This window comes from Bos taurus, chromosome 6 (assembly GCF_002263795.3).
Source record: "Bos taurus isolate L1 Dominette 01449 registration number 42190680 breed Hereford chromosome 6, ARS-UCD2.0, whole genome shotgun sequence".
NCBI lineage: Eukaryota > Metazoa > Chordata > Mammalia > Artiodactyla > Bovidae > Bos > Bos taurus.
In genome coordinates this window covers 3,710,933-3,736,258 of record NC_037333.1, presented here as the reverse complement: position 1 = coordinate 3,736,258, position 25,326 = coordinate 3,710,933, and the positions used below count along the sequence as shown (strand labels likewise).

General features: G+C 37.8%; 1 pseudogene; it reads left to right on the top strand.

Annotated features, from left to right (window-relative positions):
• The first annotated feature begins 3,533 nt into the window (after nucleotides 1–3,533).
• Nucleotides 3,534–5,776, top strand: LOC781203 (eukaryotic initiation factor 4A-I-like; annotated as a pseudogene).
• Nucleotides 5,777–25,326: the final 19,550 nt, after the last annotated feature.

Sequence of the window (25,326 nt, the reverse complement as noted above, 5' to 3'; positions counted from 1 at the left end):
TTCCTGACCTGTATACAGGTTTTTCAAGAGGCAGGTCAGGTGGTCTGGTATTCCCATCTCTTTCAGAATTTTCCATAGTTTATTGAGATCTACACAGTCAAAGGCTTTGGCATAGTCAATAAAGCAGAAATAGATGTTTTTCTCGAACTTTCTTGCTTTTTCAATGATCCAGCAGATGTTGGCAATTTGATCTCTGGTTCCTCTGCCTTTTCTAAAACCGGCTTAAACATCTGTCCCCTCCCACTCGAGCCTCCCTCCCAGCCCCACCATCCCACTCCTCTACATCATAACAGAGCACTGAACTGAGCTCCCTGTGCTATACCGCAGCTTCCCACTATTTATCCGTTTTACAAATAGTAGTATACAGATGTCAGTGCTATTATTTCAATTTTTCCCACCCTCTCCTTCCCTCTGCTGTGTCCACAAGTCTATATTTCTGTCCTGCAAATAGGTTTATTTGTACCATTTTTCTAGATTCCATATGTATTTTATAATATACAATATTTGCTGTTTTCTTTCTGACATAATTCTCTCTGTATGACAGACTCTAGGTTCATCCACAACACTACAAATGACCCAATATCATTCTTTTTCATGGCTGAGTAACATTTCCCTATTATAAGCCCAACGTATTATTTATCCATTTATCTGCCAATGGACATTTAGGTTGCTTCCATGTCCTGGTTATTGTAAATAGTGCTGCAATGAACACTGGGGTACATGTGTCTTTTTGAATTATGATTTTCTCAGGGTATATGACCTGTAGTGGGAATGCTGGGTCATATGGTAGTTTTATTCAAAGTTTCTTAAGGAACCTTCATACTGTTTTCTACAGCAGTTGTATCAGTCTACATTCCCATCAACAGTACAAGAAGGATCCTGTTTCTCGACATCTTCTCCAGCATTTATTGTTTGTAGATATGCCATGATTAAGTGGAGATTACACCAATGATGCAAGGAATCTTCAATACATGCAAATAAATCAATGTGATAAAACCATACTAACAAATTGAAAGATAAAAAATATGATAATTTCAATAGAATGCAGCAAATCTTTTGACAAAATTCAACACCCATTTAGCTCTCAAAAAATTGAGCATAGAAGGAACTTACCTCAACATAATAAAGGCCATATATGACAAACTCACATTGAAAATTATTCTTAATGGTAAAAACCTGAAAGTATTTCCTCTAAGATCACAAACAAGACAAGGCTGCTCACTCTCACCATTATTATTTGGCATAGTTCTGGAAGTCCATAGTTCTGGAAGTTCATGGCAATCAGAGAAGAAAAAGAAATAAAAGGAATCCAGATTGGAAAAGAAGAAGTATAACTATTACTGTTTGCAGATGACATGATACTATATACAGAAAATTCTAAAGATGGCATCAGAAAACTACTAGAGCTAACCAATGAATTCAATAAAGTCACAGGATACAAAATTAATACACAGAAATCTCTTGCATTCCTATACACTAACAGCAACAAATCAAAAAGAGAAATTAAGGAATAATCCCATTCAACATATCAAAAAGAATAAAATACTTAGAAATAAATATACCTAAGGAGAAAAAAGATCTGTATGCAGGAAACAGTGAAAGAAATCAAAGACAACACAAAGAGATGAAGAGATATACCATGTCTTTGGATTGGAAGAATCAATATTGTGAAAATAATTATACTACCTAAAGCAATCTACAGATTTAATGCAATTCCTATCAACTTACCAATGGAATTTTTCATAGAAATCAAATAAAAATTTTATAATTTTAATGAAAACACAAAAGACCCCAAATAGCCAAAGCAATCTTAAGAAAGAAAAATGGAATCAGCCTTCCTGACTTCAGACTATACTACAAAGCTACAATAATCAAGATGGTGTGGTACTGGCACAAAAACAGAAATATAAATCAATGGAACAGGATAGATAGACTAGAAATAAACCCACACACCTATGGACACCTTACCTTTGACAAAGGAGGCAAGAATATACAATGGAGAAAATAGAGCCTCTTGAATAAATGGTGCTGGGAAAACTGGACATCTATATGTAAAAGAATGAAATAGAAGACTTCCTAACACCATACACAAAAATAAGTTCAAAATGGATTAAAAACTTAAATGTAAGGCCAGAAACTATAAAGCTCTTAGTGAAAACATAGGTAGTACACTCTTTGACATAAATTGCAGCAATATCTTTTTTGACCCACCTCCTGGAGTAATGGTAATAAAAACAAACAGGACCTAATTAAACTTAAAAACTTTTGCACAGCAAAAGAAACCATAAACAAGATGCAAAGACAGCCTTCAGAGTAGGAGAAAATATCTGAAAGTGAAGCAACTGACAAAGGATTTATCTCCAAAATATACAAGCAGCAAATGCAGCTCAATTAAAAAAAAAAAAAACAAAACAGACATTTTAATTAGAGAAATGCAAGCCCATATACTTTTAAATAGTGACTTTCATTTGGTTTTGTTTTTAGTTTTTACTTTAGTTGAAAATTTTTTGCTGGAAAGTTTTACTGTATTGCTTTTGAAAGTGACCTTTGAAAGGCTTATTTTAAGCAATATCCAACCTTGAAATCCAACCAAGGAATAATTACTAAATCCTTGAATATCATGCCTCCATTTTAACCTAATCTGTAAATGACCTCACCTTATCTTTGGGCATAGAAGTTAAATCATTCAGTCTCAAGCTGGCATTAAGAAGAAAGCAATGACACATAGTGCTGTGGGAGAATATAAAGATCTCTCTGCTTTCACTTTAAGAGTATTAACAGTAAATTTGATAAGAAAGATTTGGACTAATAAATGAAAACAAATCCAAATACCTGTGGAATAGACTATGCTGTGAAAACTTTGACTGTTGATTAAATTATTCACTTTTAATTTTTAGGCTAGGCAGAGTATTAGAATTTTTAAAAATGAGAGAAATGTAACTCTTATCTTTAGCCTTCTATGGCACCTTGAACAAATCAACTAGACTTGTTGGGTTTATTTTCTTAACTGTAAAATGAGATGTTTAAATCCCAGGTTCTTATAAAATTCTATGAAGATGACATTTTAAAAAGTTATGTGAAAAAGACATCTGAATTTAACTATCTGTCAAAAGACATATTCAGAGTACACGAACCATCTAAAAAGCAAAAAAAAAAAGGGGGGGGGGAACAATTCATATTTTTAACAATAAGTAAAGACTTGAAAAGGCACTTCAGAAGAAAAGGACATTCATATTTCCAATAAGCACATGAAAAGATGCTCATCTTTGGTCATAAGAAATGCAAACTGAAAATGCAATGTGATAAAACTACATCCCACTAGGATGATTTTTTTTTTTTATTACCAAATATTTGCAAAGACATAGAGCAAATGGAACTAATGGGAATGTAAAGTGGTACAGCCATCTCATAAAACTGTCAGTATCTGCTAAATCTGAACATGATCCAGCACTTCCACTCTTAGGTGTATGTCAAACAACATAAAATATTCATAGCAGCTTTATGCATAACAGACAAATCTAGAAACAACCTCAATGCCCACCAGTAGTAGAATGAGTAAACTAATTATAATGTTGTATACTGAAACTTATATACAATTATGAAAAAGACTGAATTACTGCTACATTCAACAGCATGCATGAATCTCAGAGACATTAATAATGTGCAAAAGAAACCAGACACAAAAGAATATTTCATTTACATGCAGTTCAAAGACAAGCAAAATTAATCCTTGGTGACACAAATCAAAATATGGTAACCTTTGGGAGCAGAATACTGATTGGGAGGCTGAGAATGTTTTAAATTTTGATTTAGGTTGTAGTTGTATGGTTTTATTCATTTATAAAATTGCATTAAGCTTTATTATACCTATTGTCAATTAAAAATAGATTTATAAAAATTTATCATTTTACAGTATTATATGATGTCATATGAATTATAAGATGATTGCTGCTTGACAGGAAATCTATGACAACCTAGATGGTGTGTTAGAAAGCAAAGACATCACTTTGCCAACAAAGGTCCATATAGGCAAGGCTGTGGTCTTTCAGTAGTCATGTACAGAGAGAGCTGGACCATAAAGAAGGTAGAGTACTGAAGAACTGATGCTTTCAATCTGTGGTGCTGGAGAAGACTTAAGAGTCCCTTGGACAGCAAGAAAATCAATCTTGAAATAAATCAACCCTGAATACTCACTGGAAGGACTGACACTGAAACTGGAGCTTCAATACTTCAGCCACCTGATGTGAACAGCCGACTCACTGGAAAATACTCTGATGCTGGGAAAGATTGAAGGCAGAAGGAGAATAGGGCAACAGAGGATGAGATGGTTAGATGGCATCACTAATTCAATGGACATTAGCTTGGGCAAACTCTGGAATATGGTGAGAGACAGGGAAGCCTGGCATGCTGCAGATCAGGGGGTCTTGAAGAGTCAGACACAACTTGGCAACTGAACAGTAACATGATGTCAAAAAATTCACTCCCCAAATTTTTATGAGTGAAAAAAGATAGATCTGAAGTTTGCTAATTAATTCAGTAAGGATCAGGTCTGCACATCAAGATTCCCAATCAGAGAAAATAGCCCCATTTGGGATGAAGCCATAAGGCATCATCAAGAGTAACAAGAGATTGGTGACAACTTTGATGACATGAACCTCTCTGAGTGCCTCCTCCATGACATCTACACCTATGGTTTTGAGACACCTTCTGCCATCCAGCTCTGAACCATTCTTCATTTTATCAAGGACTATGATGTGACTGCTCAAGCCCAATCTGGGATTGGTAAAATGGCAACCTTTGCCATATCAATTCTGCAACAGAATGAATTGGATCTAAAGACCACCAGGCCTTGGTCCTAGCAGCCATTCAGAGTTGGCTCAGCAGATACAGAAGGAAGTCACAGCATTAGGAGATTATATGGGCGCCCCCTGCCATGCCTCCATTGGGCGTACACCCACTGCGAGTACTACTGTGTGTGCTGAGGGGCAGAAGTTACAAGTAGAAGCTCTCATTTCACTGTGGGTACCCTAGGCCATAGGTTTGATATGCTTAACCAGAGACACGTTTCTCTCAAACACATCAAGATATTTATAAGAGATGAAGTTGATGAAATGATTAAGGACCAGAAGATCTATGACATATTCCAAAAGCTTAATAGCAAAAGCCAGGTGGTTCTGCTGTCAGCTACAATGCCTTCCAGTGTGCTTGAAGTGATCAAGTTCATGAGGGATTCAATTCAAATTCTTGTCAAGAAAGAAGAGTTGACACTGGAGGGTATCCACCAATTCCACATCAATGTGGAACGACAGAAGTGGAAATCAGACTCACTGTGTGACTTAAACAAAACCTTGACCATTACACAGGCTGTCATCTTCAACACCTGAAGGAAGGCCCACTGGTTCACTAAGAAGATGCAAACCTGAGACTTCACTGTCTCTGCCATGAGTAGAGATATGAACCAAAAAATGAGATGTAATCATGAGGGAGTTCCCCTCTGGCTCTAGCAGAGTATTGATTACCATTGACCTACTGGCTACAGGTATCAATGTGCAGCAGGCTTCCTTAGTCATAAACTATGACCTTCCCACCAACAGTAAAAATTGCGTCCATATGATCAGTCATGGTGAACGTTTTGGTTGTGATAGTGTGGCTATTAACATGGTGACAGGCCTTGGAGACAACTTCTGCAACACCTCTAATGAAGAGCTGGCCCTCAGTGTAGCTGACCACATCTGACAGCAGCTGTTCTACTATCTAGCCCCAGCCAGGAGTCGACCTTTGGGGGACCAAGGAGCAGCAAGAAGGGGGAGGAAGGGAGCCAAGGCCCGGACATCTCACCATTTTTTTTCTTTGAATAAATGTTGCTTTTTGAGGCAAAAGAAGGAACCATGAATATGCTGGACACCTTTTCTTTGGGGGAGGCCCAAAAACAATAATCACTTTCCCTAACCTAGTCAGCCTCTGGACTCCAGAGGCTCTCTCTACCCTAACTGAACTCTTCTGGAAATTGTTCAAGAGTGGGGAGGGGGCTGTAAGCTGTCACTCATTTCACATGCTGGACCAAATCTGGAGGGAGGGCACCTGAGTTAGCTGGGCAGAGGATCGCCCCAGGTGACAGGGGTGGCTCCTGTTACATTGATTTGTATAGTACCCATTCGTATATACCAATTCAGGAAATCAATTAAATGAGTTGGAAATTAAATGACTTAGAAATTGAAAAAAAAATATTCTTTTAATTACTATTTCTTCAGTTTAATTTAAGTATCAAATTTAATATTTTATTTTTAAATCAAATGTTTAGTATGTGATCCCAGTTTCCTAAAATTATTTCTACTTATATAGCCAAATATGCAATATTCACAAAATATTCACCAAATGTTAATGATTTTTTCCAGATGGTGAAATTGAGAGAAAAATTTATTTTTGTCATGGACTTTTCTATATTGTTTGATTTTTTATAATGGAATGTATAATTTTAACAAACATCATAGAGCCATTATGCTTTAAGAAAAATGAATAAAGCTATATTGATAACATGCCTGGCAACTGGCCCTGGGAAGGATAATCAATGGAGTTTGGGTAACTCAACATTGGCAACAAAACCCATAGCCAGCATCAGTCTAAAATCCCTGCCTCCTTTATGCTCCTTTCTTTGAGCCAGCTGCACTGTTGTTAAAGGCTGAGGATACCACTAAGAAGCTCTGTAGCTCATCTCAGGGCTAAACCTGTTCCATGAGCTCATGACTACCAATGATCCAGCAATCCCACTCCTGGGCATATATCTAGAGAAAACCATAATTTGAAAAGATAGGTACCCCAGTGTTCACTGAAGCACTGTTTTACAATAGCCAAGACATGGAAGAAATCTAAATGTCCATTGATGGAGGAACAGATAAAGAAGATGTTATACATACACACACACTGGAATTTTACTCAGCTACTAAAAAGAATAAAATAATGTCCCTTGAAGCCATATGGATGGACCTAGAGCTTGTTATACTGAATGATACAAGTCACACAGAGAAGGACAAATATCATGATATTGCTTAAAAGGGAAATCTAAAAAAAAAAAAAAAATAGTACAATTGAACCTATTTTAAAAACAACAGAGTCACAGATATAGAATATAAACTTATGGTTGCCATGGGGAAGGGGAGGAAGGATAAATTGTGAGATTGGGACTGACATATACACACCACTATATATAAAATAGGGAATCCCTGGTGGCTCAGAGGTTAAAGCATCTGCCTGCAATGCAGGAGACCCGGGTTTGATACCTGAGCTGGGAAGATCCTCTGGAGAAGGAAATGGCAATCCACTCCAGTATTCTTGCCTGGAGAATCCCATGGAGGGAAGAGCCTGGTAGGCTACAGTCCATGGGGTCGCAAAGAGGCGGACACGACTGAGCTACTTCACTCACTTCACATATATAAACTAGGAAATTAATAAGAATGTACTGTATAGCATGGGTAACTCTACTCAATACTCTCTAATGACGTATATGGAAATGGAATCTAAAAATGAGTGGCTATATGTACAACTGATTTACTCTGCTATACACCTGAAACTAACACATTATAAATTGATTATACTCCAATAAAAATTAATTTTAAAAAAAGATCCTTTGGCCACTCTTCCCCTACTGCTGTCACCCTTACACTTCTCCCAGTCACCTCTCCCACAGCTGCAATTACGACCTACTTCTCCAGGTCCTTTAGCCATCTACACTGCTATGGACAGGATGCCTCTTCCTCTTTGCTGCTGCTGCTAAGTCGCTTTAGTCATGTCCGACTCTATGACATAAAGCCCACCAGGCTCCCCCTTCCCTGGGATTCTCCAGGTAAGAACACTGGAGTGGGTTGCCATTTCCTTCTCCAATGCATGAAAGTGGAAAGTGAAAGTGATGTCGCTCAGTCGTGTCCTACTCTTCGCGACCCCATGGACTGCAGCCTACCAGGCTCCTCCATCCATGGGATTTTCCAGGCAAGAGTACTGGAGTGGGGTGCCATTGCCTTCTTCCTCCTTAGATAGGCTCTAATGCATATGTCCTTTCTCCTCCCTGAGTCAAGCTGAACCCAAGAAGATTGTATGAAGTTTGAATATATATTATTCCCCACAGCAGAGGGCTGTTGACCCCCAAATTGTGGATATTTGTCAAAGTTGACACTATTACTTTTAACAGTCTGATTATCTTTCCTACCTGGGGGAAGGAGTTTCCCTTTGTAGATCTTTTCTTAAGAGACAAGGTCTCACTACTCTACCATAAAAAACATGAAATGTCTTTTGCAGCTATTAGCAGAGACTGTATCTTCAACTATGCCAGTAGGAACTTCCACTGAAGGCTTGGAATCCTGAGGGAGCTATGTAAGTTGCAGGCCCATCTGGTTGCTCAAAGGATGATTGCAGAGTTAAGATTCCATGGATGATGGCAAGAGTTACCCCATGATGGCACCAGTGGCATTCCACCAGACTTTTCTGAGAAAAGAATTTGGGTATTTTCAGACACCCTAAATTCCTTGATTCATCACTACTCCCCAAGCCTGATTCTTCTGTAAGCTACCAAATACATGTTTCCAATAGATATCTCTTCTCTCAGATCCATCCAGATGTGGCCTCTTTTGTTTGCAATTAGAAACCCTTCTGTTCATGGGGTTCTCAAGGCAAGAACTTCCAGATGTTCCAGCTGGATTTAGAAAAGGCAGAGGAACCAGAGATCAAATTGCCAACATCCGCTGGATCGTAGAAAAAGCAAGAGAGTTCCAGAAAAACATCTATTTCTGCTTTATTAACTATGCCAAAGCCTTTGACTGTGTGGATCACAATAAACTGTGGAAAATTCTGAAAGAGATGGGAATACCAGACCACCTGACCTGCCTCCTGAGAAATCTGTATGCTGGTCAAGAAGCAACAGTTAGAACCAGACATGGAACAACAGACTGGTTCCAAATCAGGAAAGGAGTATGTCAAGGCTGTATGTACATCATGTGAAATGCCAGGCCAGATGAAGCAAAAGCTAGAATCAAGATTTCTGGAAGAAATATCAATAACTTCAGATATGTAGATGACACCTTCTTTATGGCAGAGAGTGAAGAACTAAAGAGCCCTCTTGAGGAAAGTGAAAGAAAGACAAGAGTGAAAAAGCTGGCTTAAAACTCAATATTCAGAAATCTAAGATCATGGCATCCGGTCTCATCACTTCATGACAAATAGATGGGGAAACAATAGAAACAGTGACAGACTTTATTTTCTTGGGCTCCAAATCACTGCAGATGGTGATTGCAGCCATGAAACTAAACTTGACTTCCTGGAGGAGGAGCTAAGATGGCGGAGGAGTAGGATAGGGAAAACACTTTCTTCCCCACAAATTCATCAAAAGAACATTTAAACGCCGAGTAAATTCCACAAAACAACTTCTGAATGCCGGCAGAGGACATCAGGCACCCAGAAAAGCAACCCAAGTCTTCGAAAGGAGGTAGGAAAAAATATAAAAGACAAAAAAAGGGACAAAAGAGGGAGGGACAGAGTTCCGTCCTGGGAAGGGAGTCTTAAAAAGAGAGAAGTTTCCAAACACCAGGAAACCTTCTCACTGCCGAATCTGTGCCGAGCCTTGGAAGCACAGAGGGCAACATAACGGAGGAAAAGTAAACAAACAATTAAAACCCGCACATTGAGAGCCCTACGGTAACTTCCCCAGTGGAGAAGCAGCGTAGACGCCTGCATCTGCCATTAGCAAGAGGGGGCTGGGCAGGGAGGCACGGCGCGGGCTGCATCCCGCAAGAATCTGGCCTGAATACCCCGAGCGCTATCTGAGCAAAATAATTTGGGCTAGCAAACCAGACTGTGGGATATCTACCGCGCGAAAAGCCAGCCCTAACCTATGACACCGCCAGGCCCGTGCATGGAACAAAGGACTAAACAGAGATAGCCGGCAGCAGACCATCCCCCTCCGGTGATAGGCAGCCAGAGCCGGAAGGGGGGCAATTGCAGCCCCAGAGAGACATTATCTATAAAACTGTAAGCAGGCTTCTTTGCTAACTAAAACTTCTTGGGGGGTCTGGACGGTCAACATCTGCCTGAGAAGGTGTGCCGGTGCACACCTAGATGACCAAGCGGCGGGGAGGCGATAAGTCACAGCAATCGCGCGTGCCAAAAACCTCATCACCTGAGCTGCTCGGATCTGGGAAGGGCACAAAACGCAGGCCCAACCGAGTCTGCGCCTCTGAGGACTACCTGAGTGCCTGAACCTGAGTGGCTTGGACCTGGGACGTACAGGCAGCCCAGGGCCGGCCGCGGATGGTTCCCAGCGGTGCAACCTAGAGCCTGAGCAGTGTGAGCAGAGAGGCTACACACGCTGTGAACAGGGGGTAGACCCAGTGTGGCTGAGGCACTTCGAGCACACGCCAGTGTTATTTGTTTGCAGCATCCCTCCCTACCTCCCCTCAGCGCGACTGAACAATTTGAGCCTAATAAAAAAAAAAAAAAAAAAGTGTCCTCCACCGTCACCTTTGTGTCAGGGTGGAAACCAGACACTGAAGAGACCAGCAAACAGAAGAAGCTGTAACAGAGGGAACCGCCTTGGAAGCTACAGGCAATAGATTAAAACCCTGTGGTTAGTACCAACTACATAGGAAGGGGCCTATAGATCTTGAGAAATATAAGTCGGACCAAGGAACTAGCCAAAAATGAACTGAACCCACAATACTCACAACAAAACTGGAGAAAGTCCTAGATATATTTTTACTATTTGTACGATCATTCTTTCTTTTTTTTTAATTAAAAAAATTTTAAGTCCTCTATTATTCCTTTAATTTCCACTTTTATAACCAATTACTTTGCAAAAAAAAAAAGAAGACCCTATTTTTTTAAAGTAAACTTCATATATATATATTATTTTTTTATAATTTTTGACCTTTTTTTTTTCCTTCTTTTCTTTAACATTGTATTTTTGAAATTCCAAACTCTACTCTAGATTTTTTTTTTTTTACTCTAGATTTTTAATTTTAGCTTTTTTGTATTTGTTATCAATTTTGTACCTATAGTTTTTTTTTTATATATATATATAATTTCTGTGACCCTTTTTTCTTTTTTCTTTTTCTCTGTTTCTTTCTCTTCTTCTTTTAAATAACATTGTATATCTGAAATTCCAAATTCTACTCTAGATTTTTAATTTATGCTTTTTGGTATTTGTTATCAATTTTGTATCTGTATTTTTTTTTTTTATAATTTATGCGACTTTGTTTGTTCTTGTTTGTTTCTCTTTCTTTTTCTTCTTCTTTTTTACACATTGTATTTTTGAAATTCCAAACTCTATTCTAGGTTTTTAACTTTTGCTTTTTGGTATTAGTTATCGATTTTGTACCTATATTTTCTTTATAATTTTCACGACCTTGTTTGTATTTGTTTGTTCATTTTTTCTCTCTTTCTTTTCCTTCTTCTTTTCTTTAACATTGTATTTTTGAAATTCCAAACTCTACTCTAGATTTTTAATTTTTGCTTCTTTATGTATTTGTTACCAATTTTGTACCTTTAAGAACCCAATCTTCAGTACCCATTTTTCACTAGGGAGCGAGATTACTGGCTTAACTGCTCTCTCTCCCTTTGGACTCTCCTTTTTCTCCACCAGGTCGCCTGTGTCTCCTCCCTAACCCCTCTCTACTCTACCCAACTCTGTGAATTTCTGTGTGTTCCAGACGGTGGAGAACACTTAGGGAACTGATTACTGGCTGGATCTGTCTCCCTCCTTTTCATTCGCCCCATTTATACTCCTGGCCACCTCTGCCACCTTCCTCCTTCTTCTCTTCTCTGTATAACTCTGTGAAAAACTCTGAGCGGTCCAGTTGTGGAGTGCACATAAGGAAGAGATTACTGAATAGCCCACTCTCTCCTCTATTGATTCCACCTCGTCTCATTCGGGTCACCTCTAACTCCCTCCTCACTCTTTTCTTCTCCATATAACGCTGTAAACCTCTCTGGGTGAAACAAGTTTCAGGGCAAGACATACAAAGCAAATTCTCCAGCAGCAAGGAACACAGCCCTGAGCTCCAAGATACAGGCAGCCCAAAGTCACCCCCAAACCATAGACATCCCATAACTCAATACTGGACATTTCATTGCACTCCAGAGAGAAGAAATACAGCTCCACCCACCAGAACACTGACACAAGCTTCCCTAACCAAGAAACCTTGACAAGCCACCTGTACAAACCCACACAGAGCAAGGAAACACCACAATAAAGAGAACTCCACAAACTGCCAGAATACAGAAAGGACACCCCAAACTCAGCAATTTAAACAAGACGAAGAGACAGAGGAATACCCAGCAGATAAAGGAACAGGATAAATGCCCACCAAACCAAACAAAAGAGGAAGAGATAGGGAATCTACCTGATAAAGAATTCCGAAAAATGATAGTGATATTGATCCAAAATCTTGAAATCAAAATGGAATCACAGATAAATAGCCTGGAGACAAAGATTGAGAAGATGCAAGAAAGGTTTAACAAAGACCTAGAAGAAATAAAAGAAAGTCAATATATAATGAATAATGCAATAAATGAAATTAAAAACACTCTGGAGGCAACAAATAGTAGAATAACAGAGGCAGAATATAGGATTAGTGAATTAGAAGATAGAATGGTAGAAATAAATGAATCAGAGAGGATAAAAGAAAAACGAATTAAAAGAAATGAGGACAATCTCAGAGACCTCCAGGACAATATTAAACGCTACAACATTTGAATCATAGGGGTCCCAGAAGAAGAAGACAAAAAGAAAGACCATGAGAAAATACTTGAAGAGATAATAGTTGAAAACTTCCCTAAAATGGGGAAGGAAATAATCACCCAAGTCCAGGAAACCCAGAGAGTCCCAAACAGGATAAACCCAAGGCGAAACACCCCAAGACACATATTAATCAAATTAACAAAGATCAAACACAAAGAACAAATATTAAAAGCAGCAAGGGAAAAACAACAAATAACATACAAGGGAATTCCCATAAGGATAACAGCTGATCTTTCAATAGAAACTCTTCAAGCCAGGAGGGAATGGCAAGACATACTTAAAATGATGAAAGAAAATAACCTACAGCCCAGATTATTGTACCCAGCAAGGATTTCATTCAAGTATGAAGGAGAAATCAAAAGCTTTTCAGACAAGCAAAAGCTGAGAGAATTCTGCACCACCAAACCAGCTCTCCAACAAATAGTAAAGGATATTCTCTAGACAGGAAACACAAAAATGGTGTATAAATCCGAACCCAAAACAATAAAGTAAATGGCAACGGGATCATACTTTTCAGTAATTCCCTTAAACGTAAATGGGTTGAATGCCCCAACCAAAAGACAAAGACTGGCTGAATGGATACAAAAACAAGACCCCTACATATATTGTCTACAAGAGACCCACCTCAAAACATGGGGCACATACAGACTGAAAGTGAAGGGCTGGAAAAAGATTTTCCATGCAAATAGGGACCAAAAGAAAGCAGGAGTAGCAATACTTATATCAGATAAAATAGACTTTAAAACAAAGGCTGTGAAAAGAGACAAAGAAGATCACTACATAATGATCAAAGGATCAATCCAAGAAGAAGATATAACAATTATAAATATATATGCACCCAACATGGGAGCGCTGCAATATGTAAGACAAATGCTAACAAGTATGAAAGGAGAAATCAACAATAACACAATAATAGTGGGAGACTTTAATACCCCACTCACACCTATGGATAGATCAACCAAACAGAAAATTAACAAGGAAACACAAACGTTAAAGGATACAATAGAACAGTTAGACCTAATTGATATATATAGGACATTTCATCCCAAAACAACGAATTTCACCTTTATCTCAAGCGCACATGGAACTTTCTCCAGGATAGATCACATCCTGGGCCATAAATCTAGCCTTGGTAAATTCAAAAAAGTAGAAATCATTCCAAGCATCTTTTCTGACCACAATGCAGTAAGATTAGATCTCAATTACAGGAGAAAAACTATTAAAAATTCCAACATATGGAGGCTGAACAACACGCTGCTGAATAACCAACAAATCACAGAAGAAATCAAAAAAGAAATCAAAATTTGCATAGAAACGAATGAAAATGAAAACACAACAACCCAAAACCTGTGGGACACTGTAAAAGCAGTCCTAAGGGGAAAGTTCATAGCAATACAGGCATACCTCAAGAAACAAGAAAAAAAGTCAAATAAATAACCTAACCCTACACCTAAAGCAACTAGAAAAGGAAGAAATGAAGAACCCCAGGGTTAGTAGAAGGAAAGAAAACTTAAAAATTAGGGCAGAAATAAATGCAAAAGAAACAAAAGAGACCATAGCAAAAATCAACAAAGCCAAAAGCTGGTTCTTTGAAAGGATAAATAAAATTGACAAACCATTAGCCAGACTCATCAAGAAACAAAGGGAGAAAAATCAAATCAATAAAATTAGAAATGAAAATGGAGAGATCACAACAGACAACACAGAAATACAAAGGTTCATAAGAGACTACTATCAACAATTATATGCCAATAAAATGGACAACATGGAAGAAATGGAAAAATTCTTAGAAAAGTACAACTTTCCAAAACTGGACCAGGAAGAAATAGAAAATCTTAACAGACCCATCACAAGCACGGAAATGGAAATTGTAATCAGAAATCTTCCAGCAAACAAAAGCCCAGGTCCAGACGGCTTCACAGCTGAATTCTACTAAAATTTTAGAGAAGAGCTAACACCTATCCTGCTCAAACTCTTCCAGAAAATTGCAGAGGAAGGTAAACTTCCAAACTCATTCTATGAGGCCACCATCACCCTAATACCAAAACCTGACAAAGATCCCACAAAAAAAGAAAACTACAGGCCAATATCACTGATGAACATAGATGCAAAAATCCTTAACAAAATTCTAGCAATCAGAATCCAACAACACATTAAAAAGATCATACACCAAGTGATCATGACCAAGATCATGACCAAGTGGGCTTTATCCCAGGGATGCAAGGATTCTTCAATATCTGCAAATCAATCAATGTAATACACCACATTAACAAATTGAAAAATAAAAACCATATGATTATCTCAATAGATGCAGAGAAAGCCTTTGACAAAATTCAACATCCATTTATGATAAAAACTCTCCAGAAAGCAGGAATAGAAGGAACATACCTCAACATAATAAAAGCTATATATGACAAACCCACAGCGAACATTATCCTCAATGGTGAAAAATTGACAGCATTTCCTCTAAAGTCAGGAACAAGACAAGGGTGCCCACTTTCACCATTACTATTCAACATAGTTTTGGAAGTTTTGGCCACAGCAATCGGAGCAGAAAAAGAAATAAAAGGAATCCAAATTGGAACAGAAGAAGTAAAACTCTCACTATTTGCAGATGACATGATCCTCTACATAGAAAACCCTAAAGACTCCACCAGAAAATTACTAGAACTAATCAATGATTATAGTAAAGTTTCAGGATATAAAATCAACACACAGAAATCCCTTGCATTCCTATACACTAATAATGAGAAAACAGAAAGAGAAATTAAGGAAATAGTTCCATTCACCATTGCAACGGAAAGAATAAAATACTTAGGAATATATCTACCTAAAGAAACGAAAGACCTATATATAGAAAACTATAAAACACTGGTGAAAGAAATCAAAGAGGACACTAATAGATGGAGAAATATACCATGTTCATGGATTGGAAGAATCAATATAGTGAAAATGAGTATACTACCCAAACCAATTTATAGATTCAATGCAATCCCTATCAAGCTACCAACAGTATTCTTCACAGAGCTAGAACAAATAATTTCACAATTTGTATGGAAATGCAAAAAACCTCGAATAGCCAAAGCTATCTTGAGAAAGAAGAAGGGAACTGGAGGAATCAACCTACCTGACTTCACGCTCTATTACAAAGCCACAGTTATCAAGACAGTATGGTACTGGCACAAAGACAGAAATATTGATCAATGGAACAAAATAGAAAGCCCAGAGATAAATCCACATACATATGGACACCTTATCTTTGACAAAGGAGGCAAGAATATACAATGGATTAAAGACAATCTCTTTAACAAGTGGTGCTGGGAAAACTGGTCAACCACTTGTAAAAGAATGAAACTAGAACACTTTCTAACACCATACACAAAAATAAACTCAAAATGGATTAAAGATCTCAACGTAAGACCAGAAACTATAAAACTCCTAGAGGAGAACATAGGCAAAACACTCTCCGACATACATCACAGCAGGATCCTCTATGACCCACCTCCCAGAATATTGGAAATAAAAGCAAAAATAAACAAATGGGACCTAATTAAACTTAAAAGCTTCTGCACAACAAAGGAAACTGTTAGCAAGGTGAAAAGGCAGCCTTCAGAATGGGAGAAAATAATAGCAAATGAAGCAACTGACAAACAACTAATCCCAAAAATATACAAGCAACTCCTACAGCTCAACTCCAGAAAAATAAATGACCCAATCAAAAAATGGGCCAAAGAACGAAATAGACATTTCTCCAAAGAAGACATATAGATGGCTAACAAACACATGAAAAGATGCTCAACATCACTCATTATCAGAGAAATGCAAATCAAAACCACTATGAGGTACCATTTCACACCAGTCAGAATGGCTGCCATCCAAAAGTCTACAAGCAATAAATGCTGGAGAGGGTGTGGAGAAAAGGGAACTCTCTTATACTGTTGGTGGGAATGCAAACTAGTACAGCCACTATGGAGAACAGTGTGGAGACTCCTTAAAAAACTGGAAATAGAACTGCCTTATGATCCAGCAATCCCACTGCTGGGCATACACACTGAGGAAACCAGAAGATAAAGAGACACGTGTACCCCAATGTTCATTGCAGCACTGTTTATAATAGCCAGGACATGGAAGCAACCTAGATGCCCATCAGCAGATGAATGGATAAGAAAGCGGTGGTACATATACACAATGGAGTATTACTCAGCCATTAAAAAGAATACATTTGAATCAGTTCTAATGAGATGGATGAAACTGGAACCTATTATACAGAATGAAATAAGCCAGAAAGAAAAACACCAATACAGTATACTAATGCATATATATGGAATTTAGAAAGATGGTAACGATAACCCTGTGTACGAGACAGCAAAAGAGACACTGAAGTATAGATCAGTCTTATGGACTCTGTGGGAGAGGGAGAGGGTGGGATGATTTGGGAGAATGGCATTGAAACATGTATAATATCATGTATGAAATGAGTCGCCAGTCCAGGTTCGATGCATGATACTGGATGCTTGGGGCTGGTGCACTGGGATGACCCAGAGGGAGGGTATGGGGAGGGAGGAGGGAGGAGGGTTCAGGATGGGGAACACAGGTATACCTGTGGTGGATTCATTTCGATATTTGGCAAAACTAATACAATATTGTAAAGTTTAAAAATAAAATTTAAAAAAAGAATAACTTTTTTCATCTATTTTGCCCAATATTTTTATTAAATTGTTGGTCTTTATATGTTTAATAATTCTTTGTATATTTTCAGCTTTAGTTCTTTGTCAGACATTTGCATTGATACTATCTTCTCCCAGTCTTCTGCTTGACTTGTATCCTAACTGATCCTACATCATAAACAGATGTTCTTAATTTTAATAAAGCCAGTTTATAAATCCAAAAAAAAAAAAAAACTTGACTTCCTGCTTGCTCCTCAGAAGTAAAGCTATGACCAACCTAGACAGCATATTAAAAAGCAGAGACATTACTTTGCCAACAAAGGTCCATCTAGTCAAAGCTATGGTATTTCTAGTAGTCATGTATGGATGTGAGAGTTGGACTAAAAAGGAAGCTGAGTACTGAAGAACTGATGCTTTTGAACCATGTGCAGTGGTGGAGAAGACTCTTGAGAGCTCCTTGGACTGCAAGGAGATCCAACAAGTCCATCCTAAAGAAAATCATTCCTGAATATTCACTGGAAGGACTGACGCTGAAGCTGAAGCTCTAGTACTTTGGCCAACTGATGCAAAGAGCTGACTCATTTGAAAAGACCGTGATGTTGGGAAAGATTGAAGGCAAGAGGAGAAGGGAACTGTGGGAAAACAACCAGATGTCTTTTTGAAGCCTTGAGAAAACAACAGGAAATACAGTTTAAAGTAACCAGGGTACATGGGCTGATTAGCTAAGGTCAGTGAGACCCGCATGAGCAGTGGGAGGGCAGGAGGTGCAGATTAGGAATAACAGGTCAGCTCAAGTTAGAATGCTGCCTATGCACACACTGATTGTTCTCTGATGTTCTTGCAAGGATCACTACCCCTGCTGTGTGATGTCCTTGGTACTAGGAGATAACATAAAGGTACAAAGAAGAACACTAACCCTGGAATGTGACTGGGGGTATGGGAACCATGTGTTATCTATAAAACTAGACACCACCAGCATACCAAGAGCTCAATAAAGGCGATATGGAATTGGTCAGTGGGACTCTTGATCCTTGAGGTCTTGAGTCCCCTGGTCACATCTTTCTTGCTATTCTGTCTCTGCACTTTCTTATGGACTGCCACACCCATTTCTCACCCCATTTAGCTGACCTGGTTGGATGGAATCACCGACTGGATGGACATGAGTTTGAGCAAGCTCCGGGAATTGGTGATGGACAGGAAAGCCTGACATGCTGCAGTCCATGTGGTCACAAAGAGTTGGACACGACTAAGTGACTGAACTGGACAGAAAGCCTAATCCCCCTTCCATTACTTTTTTCTCAAGTGAAGCCTGAAGAAAACTAACATTACTGCTCCTTGAACCTATATCACCGAAAAAGGTTCCAGTCATTGCCATCTCCCCATATCATCCACCACCTTCCTGGGATAACTGCTTTCCATCACTCCCAGACAGTTTCCATATACACTGGGTCTGTTGAGTTGATGCTTTCCCCTTGAAATCCCTCAATTTTTATGAAATCCATTCATTAAAGAGCAAAAGTCAACCTTTTTTTCCTAGATCACCTTGAGGTTTTGTAAAAGGGTGACATTTACAAACATACTTGTATCTGGAAATAATTTAAGATCTTCCTGCCAAAGTTCATTGTTTTTTCAAATATTCTGTATCTTGGCTATTATGTATTGGGCACATCTATACTTGACATACAAATTCATAATCGTGAAGGTAAAAATCAATCGACAGCCCAATATCCAAGGGCCACTGCCATTTCTACACTAGTTTCTCACTCCTGAGCTGCTTTTTAAATGCAAGACTGAATGAAACCAGACCAGAGATTGGGAGGGAATTATATACTCCCTTGCCCATGATTGACTTCCTGATTTGTCAGAGGATATAGTATAGTGGATATCTGCCACATGTTGAGATTGCATAACCTGTACACAACCTCACATATACGGGAATTTCCGACCATTAAAGTCCTGCCTCCTCCAGGTAAAACAGTTTACCCAGAGCCTTCACAACCTGCACTCAGGTAATGACCAAGGGTTCTGCCAGTCAACTGCTCAAGGCAAGACTAACAGGAAGAGGGAGGAGCTGAGGGGAGTACATTCATCCAAGGTAAATATGATATGACATTGATCTGCTTTGAAATGGAACATCAGAAGCCGGTCTTGAGTGATGTGAGCTGCCACACCTGCCCATCAGTAGCAGGGCATGATTTGAACAATCTGCTGGCTTTTCAGCCTCCAAATCTGCTAAATCTCCTAGAGATTTGTATAGCCACATAACTCTTGGTAATAAATTTACATTTTTTAAAACTAATTAAAGCAGGACCCCCACTAAGAATCCTGAGTAAGAGATAGTAGGGAAGTTGTTTGTACAATGAATTACTTTTATTTCCCTTCCTATAAAACAAAGAAACTTATCATGACATGAAATATCCTTATATATCCTAGTTCGTGAAATTACCTATTACTAATAGTCCTTCCTACATAAAATGTCTCCCCCCCAAAATATTATTCATTGAGGTGATAAATAACTAGCTCTCAGGTTGCAAGAAGTATTTTTTTTTTTTTAAGAAACTAAATCTCACTGAATGCTGTTCACATTCATCTTCAAGGAAGGTAACTAATACCATTGTTTAGTCTGAAATGAACCACACACAAAAAAATATTGTGTTCTCTGTGATGTATTGAGCCAGTAAATATTGTTAAATAAGTATCATTCAGTAACTATGGCACTGCACCAATTTTGTAGGAGATAATTTTATTTTTTTTCAATACTTACATAGAACTAAAGCTTATTTATTGTTAACTATATTTGTGAGTCTGTTCCTACACTGCCAAAGAGCTAACAGCCACTTTGTTACCTTGCTTTTGAGTTTGTTGACTTCTTCGCTAGCTGTTGCTGCTGCTGCTGCTGCTGCTGCTAAGTCGCTTCAGTCATGTCCGACTCTGTGCGACCCCATAGACTGCAGCCCACCAGGCTCCCCCATCCCAGGGATTCTCCAGGCAAGAACACTGGAGTGGGGTGCCATTTCCTTCTCCAACGCATGAAAGCGAAAAGTGAAACTGAAAGTGAAGTCGTGCCTGACTCTTAGCAACCCCATGGACTGCAGCCTACCAGGCTCCTCCGTCCATGGCATGTTCCAGGCAAGAGTATTGGAGTAGGGTGCCATTGCCTTCTCTGTCTTCAGCTAGACAAATATTTAAGATTTATGTGGTATATGAAACTCATTATAGTTTTGTGTAGAAGGGTGAAATATAAAGTTCAAGCTCCTGTATACGGTTCATATCTCTAAGCCCAGGCAAAGACTCAGTAGGGATCATTTTACTTGGGCAATGTGTTTAAACTTAAAAGGGTCATATATAAGCATTATACCTACAGAAAAATTCCCACATAAAGAATAACTAATAATCTCATAACATGCTTTGTATCTTTACCATCTATTAAATTCTACTGCAACTTCTTTAATTTACCCTCCTACGAGTTGGTCAGGGTTCATAGTCCCAGACAACAGAATCTTCTTTACCTGGTTAAAGAAGAAAGGAATTACTAAGTGATATGAATTATTCATAGAATTGCGAGTGAGCTGTGAAAACAGACCATGTGGTGACCTCACTAACCACAGCACAGAACTGGGCCTCTCAAGGAGTTTCTATCTTTACCTCCACTTGATGGATTCATGTTTCGATCAGTTGGCTGGTGTTAGACTTTTCCCAATAACAACAGTTCAAGTTCCAAAATTATGCCACCTCCTCTAGTTTTCCACCCCAGCAAACTGGATCTTCATAGTCTGCCTCTCACGAAACTCAGCTTCATATCAGTTTTTTTTGTTTTGTTTTGTTTAGCTTTTACTTTTGTGTGAATGCATCTGTACCTAGTACAGGCCCTAAGTCATGTATTAAGGGAGTTTGGATAAATGTTCGCTTTGGATTTCCAGCTCTTACATTATGAAAGAACTTCCCTTGTTGCTCAGCTGGTAAAGAATCTGTCTACAATATGGGAGACCCGGGTTTGATCCCTGGATTGGGAAGATCCCCTGGAGAAAGGAAAGGCTACTCACTCCAGTATTCTGGCCTAGAGAATTCCATGGAATTCCATGTATAGTCCATGGGTCACAAAGAGTTGGACATGACGAGTGACTTTCACTTCACATTATGAAAAGATATAATAGAAGGGAGTTGAAATAAGAGTTGAATCAAGCCTAATCTGTAATACGCTTCATAATCACTTTCGCATGTTTCCACTGAAGCCAGAAGAATCTTTAAAATGAAACCCTAATGTTTTCCTCCCCTCATAAAATCCTTCTGGAAATCTAAAAATACTCAACATGGTAATTCCTCAGCATGACTTATAGACCTTTTATAATCTGACCCCTGTACAAATCTCTAGCCTCATCTCTTCCCCTCATACATGCATTTTCTCTCAAGAAATCAAAGACATTATTTGGTTACAAGCCTCCCAATCTTTGCAGAATCTGTTCCCTCTGCCTGGAACTTCTTTCTCTGTCATTTTCTCTAATTCCTACTAGCCCTTCAAATTAGATTTCATATTATCACTTGTTCCCAAAGATTCCCACATCATATAATCTTACTCATCTGATTTTCTATAATACCCTAGGCATATTGATACCGCCCAGACTTCCACATTAAACCATAACTAAGGCAAGAATTAAAATCTATTACCTCTATAACCCCAGTACTTACCCCAATGCCTAACATATAAAAAGATTTTAAAAATAAATGGAGAATGAATAAATGAGTGTAGTTAAATGCAATGCAGCACAGGGCTAAGGGAGGGAGTTTCCAAACATGTGCTTAGGAACAGAGTTAGAGGTGACAGTGCTTCCATAAAAACAGATGGAATAAAAATCAGCAATGTTGTCTAATCTCTTTGATTTACAGAGGAGGAAGTAAAGGAGCATTAAGTCATTTTCTCAAGATCACACAAATATAATCTGAGCAGGATACACAAGTGATTCATTTCTAATTTCTTCCTTGAATAACTCTGGACCACTGACACAGTCAAGTAGACATAAGCCAGTCCAGAGTCCAAAGAATTAGGCTTTAAAAGTCAGGTAGGGACTTAAATGTTTGAGTCTATTAAGGATGAACTCATGTATTTTCAAGCAAACTATTATCAGGAGACTCTCCAGAGTCCTTTCTCAAAATGACTTTAGAGTTTACAACTAACCTTTGTGACTTTTAAGCCGAAAACTATATAAAGCTGGTAAAGGACAGGAAGGCCTGGCATGCTGCGGTTCATGGGGTCACAAAGAGTCGGATAGGACTGAGGGACTGAACTGAAAGGATATAATGAGATAAAGTATGAAAAAGGAAATACAAGGCATTATCATGATTAAATATGTTTCTCTTATAACACAATATTTGCCCTATGCTAGAAAGTGAATAAGTATCTTTTAAAAAATTATAGACTTGTAATTCATTTTATGAGGCTCCATATATCTTGGCTTAAGAGGAAAAAATTGAGAGAAAAGCTGTCTATCCTGGTAAAGACTGTGGCTCAATATTTCTTTTCCTGATAAATAATTCTGCATGCCTCCAAACAGAAGAAAAATAATTTTAAAATATTTTTATTTTTGTACTTAATTTAACTTTAATAAGATGTAACACTTGATTTAACTTTAATAAGATGTAACACTTTAAACTGCAGTCTTAGAGAAATTTACACTCTATTTAGTATCATCACCATCTGTTTAATTCAGTATTTTGATTCTTAATGAGAAAACCTGTGAAATGTCATCAATAAATGTGAAAACTTAAGTGAAATTTAACAATTACGAGAAAAATATAATTTGCAAAAATTGAGTTAAAAGGAAATAAAACCTTTGAATAGACAGAGAGCTATTAATGGGCTTCCCAGGTAGCTCAGTGGCAAAGAATCTGTTTGCCAATGCAGGAGACATAAGATAGGCTGGTTCTATCCTTGGATCAGGAGATCCCCTGGAGGAGGGCATGGCAACCCACTCCAGTATTCTTGCCTGGAAAGCCCATGGACAGAGGAGCCTGGTGGGATACAGTCTATAGGGTCACAAAGAGTCAGACACAACTGAAACGACTTAGCATGCATAGCTATTAAAGGAATTAAACTAGTAACTCAAAACCTTTCCACAAGGAAACTAGGCCCAGAGGATTTTATCAACAGTCAATGACAGATAATTCTAATCTGATACAGTCTCTTGATTCCCATCAGGTTGATCTGAACCTTATAACAAAAGCAAGGCAAGAACAATTGAAGAAATAAAAACCTGTCAAACTCATGATATAGGTGTAGAAATCCTAAAAAAAAAATTAGAAAGCCAAATCCAATCAATAACTTATAAAATATGATAAAGATGGGATTACCTAAGGATTGCACTAGAAGTTTTATATTAGAAAATCTATTGGTGTTACTCACCACAATAACAAAATTAAGTAGATAAATCATATCATTATCTCTATAGACACAAAAAGGCATTGAATTAATTCAATATTTTACTCTTGATAAAACTCTAAGTATTATAAGATAAGTTCTGCAACTTGAGAAGCATATCTAACAAAAATGTATGACAAACTTCACACTCAGCAATAAAGATTAAAAAGTAATAAGTAAATAATAAGGTAAGAAAAGAATGAAGTGTCACAGATTGAAGAATGTGATTAATTCTACCACCTGGGCTTTTAAAATATGCAGATAAGTTATTAGAATAATGAAAGAGCTTGACAGTGATATCAATTTCAAAAACCAACTGCATTTCTATATACCAATAACAAGAAGATAGGCCATGTAATTTACAAAGAAATGCCATTTAGAATAGTGATGGGCTGTATTTTTGTATATATTTTAAAATATATACAAAATTATATAAGATATTATAAATCTTTATTGAAAGGCATTAAAGGAGACCTAACAATTGTAAAGAGATATCATGTTCATTGATAGGAGACTCAGTATTGTAAAAATGTTAATTCTCCCCAAATTGATATAAATTAAAATTTTAATCAATGTTGCACATGAGTTTTTCATGGAGCATAACAAATGGATTATAAAGTTTATACTGAGATACAAAATGTCAGGACTAGATAAAACATGCAAAGAATAAATTAAGTATGGCAGCAATTTATTCTATCAAATATCAAGATTTATTTTAAAGTTTTAGAAATTAAAATAGTGTAGGCTGATATTGAGGAAAGAGGTAGAAACCAATCAAATAGAATAAAAAGTCTAGAAACAAATCTATATAAAAATCATTAGAAGAGGATGAATATTCAATAAACAGTTTTTGGACAACTGATTATCCATGTGGAAAAAGATTAAATTGAATTCCCTACACACACACAATAATCAATTCTGGATGAAGTCATTTTAAAAAGCAAAACTTAAAGTTTTCAGAAGAAACACAAATGACTGTTTTTACCTTAGTGACAAAGAAACAAGGCATTCTTTGGTAAGAAGCACAAAGATGCTTAGCAAAACATATAACCTACTGAGACTGAGTGAAGAAGAAATAGAAAGCCTGGGCAGACCAATAACAAATAAGGAGTTTGAAGGAGTAATCAGAAAGCTCCCAAGACAGAATGGCTTCAGACTTTCAAAAGCTCTATGTTAAAGTCAGAAAAAAGTTTTTATGAAATATCAGCACTTTTCTTTTATCAGGGGGAAGGAGTGAGGAAAGTACCATACAACAGCAGACTTAAACTTTAAATAAAACAAACAGGTCTGAGTATCGGAACTTACTTTCTCATTTTACATGATCTTCTAGGAAGTTCAGTCACGTGGCATGCCTGCTTCACTTCTTTGAAGACAAAGAGTATGCTAATAATATATTTCACCTATTTGTTTCTTTTTCTCCCACTATAACTTTTCGAATGTATTAAATGTAGCTTTGATATAACACT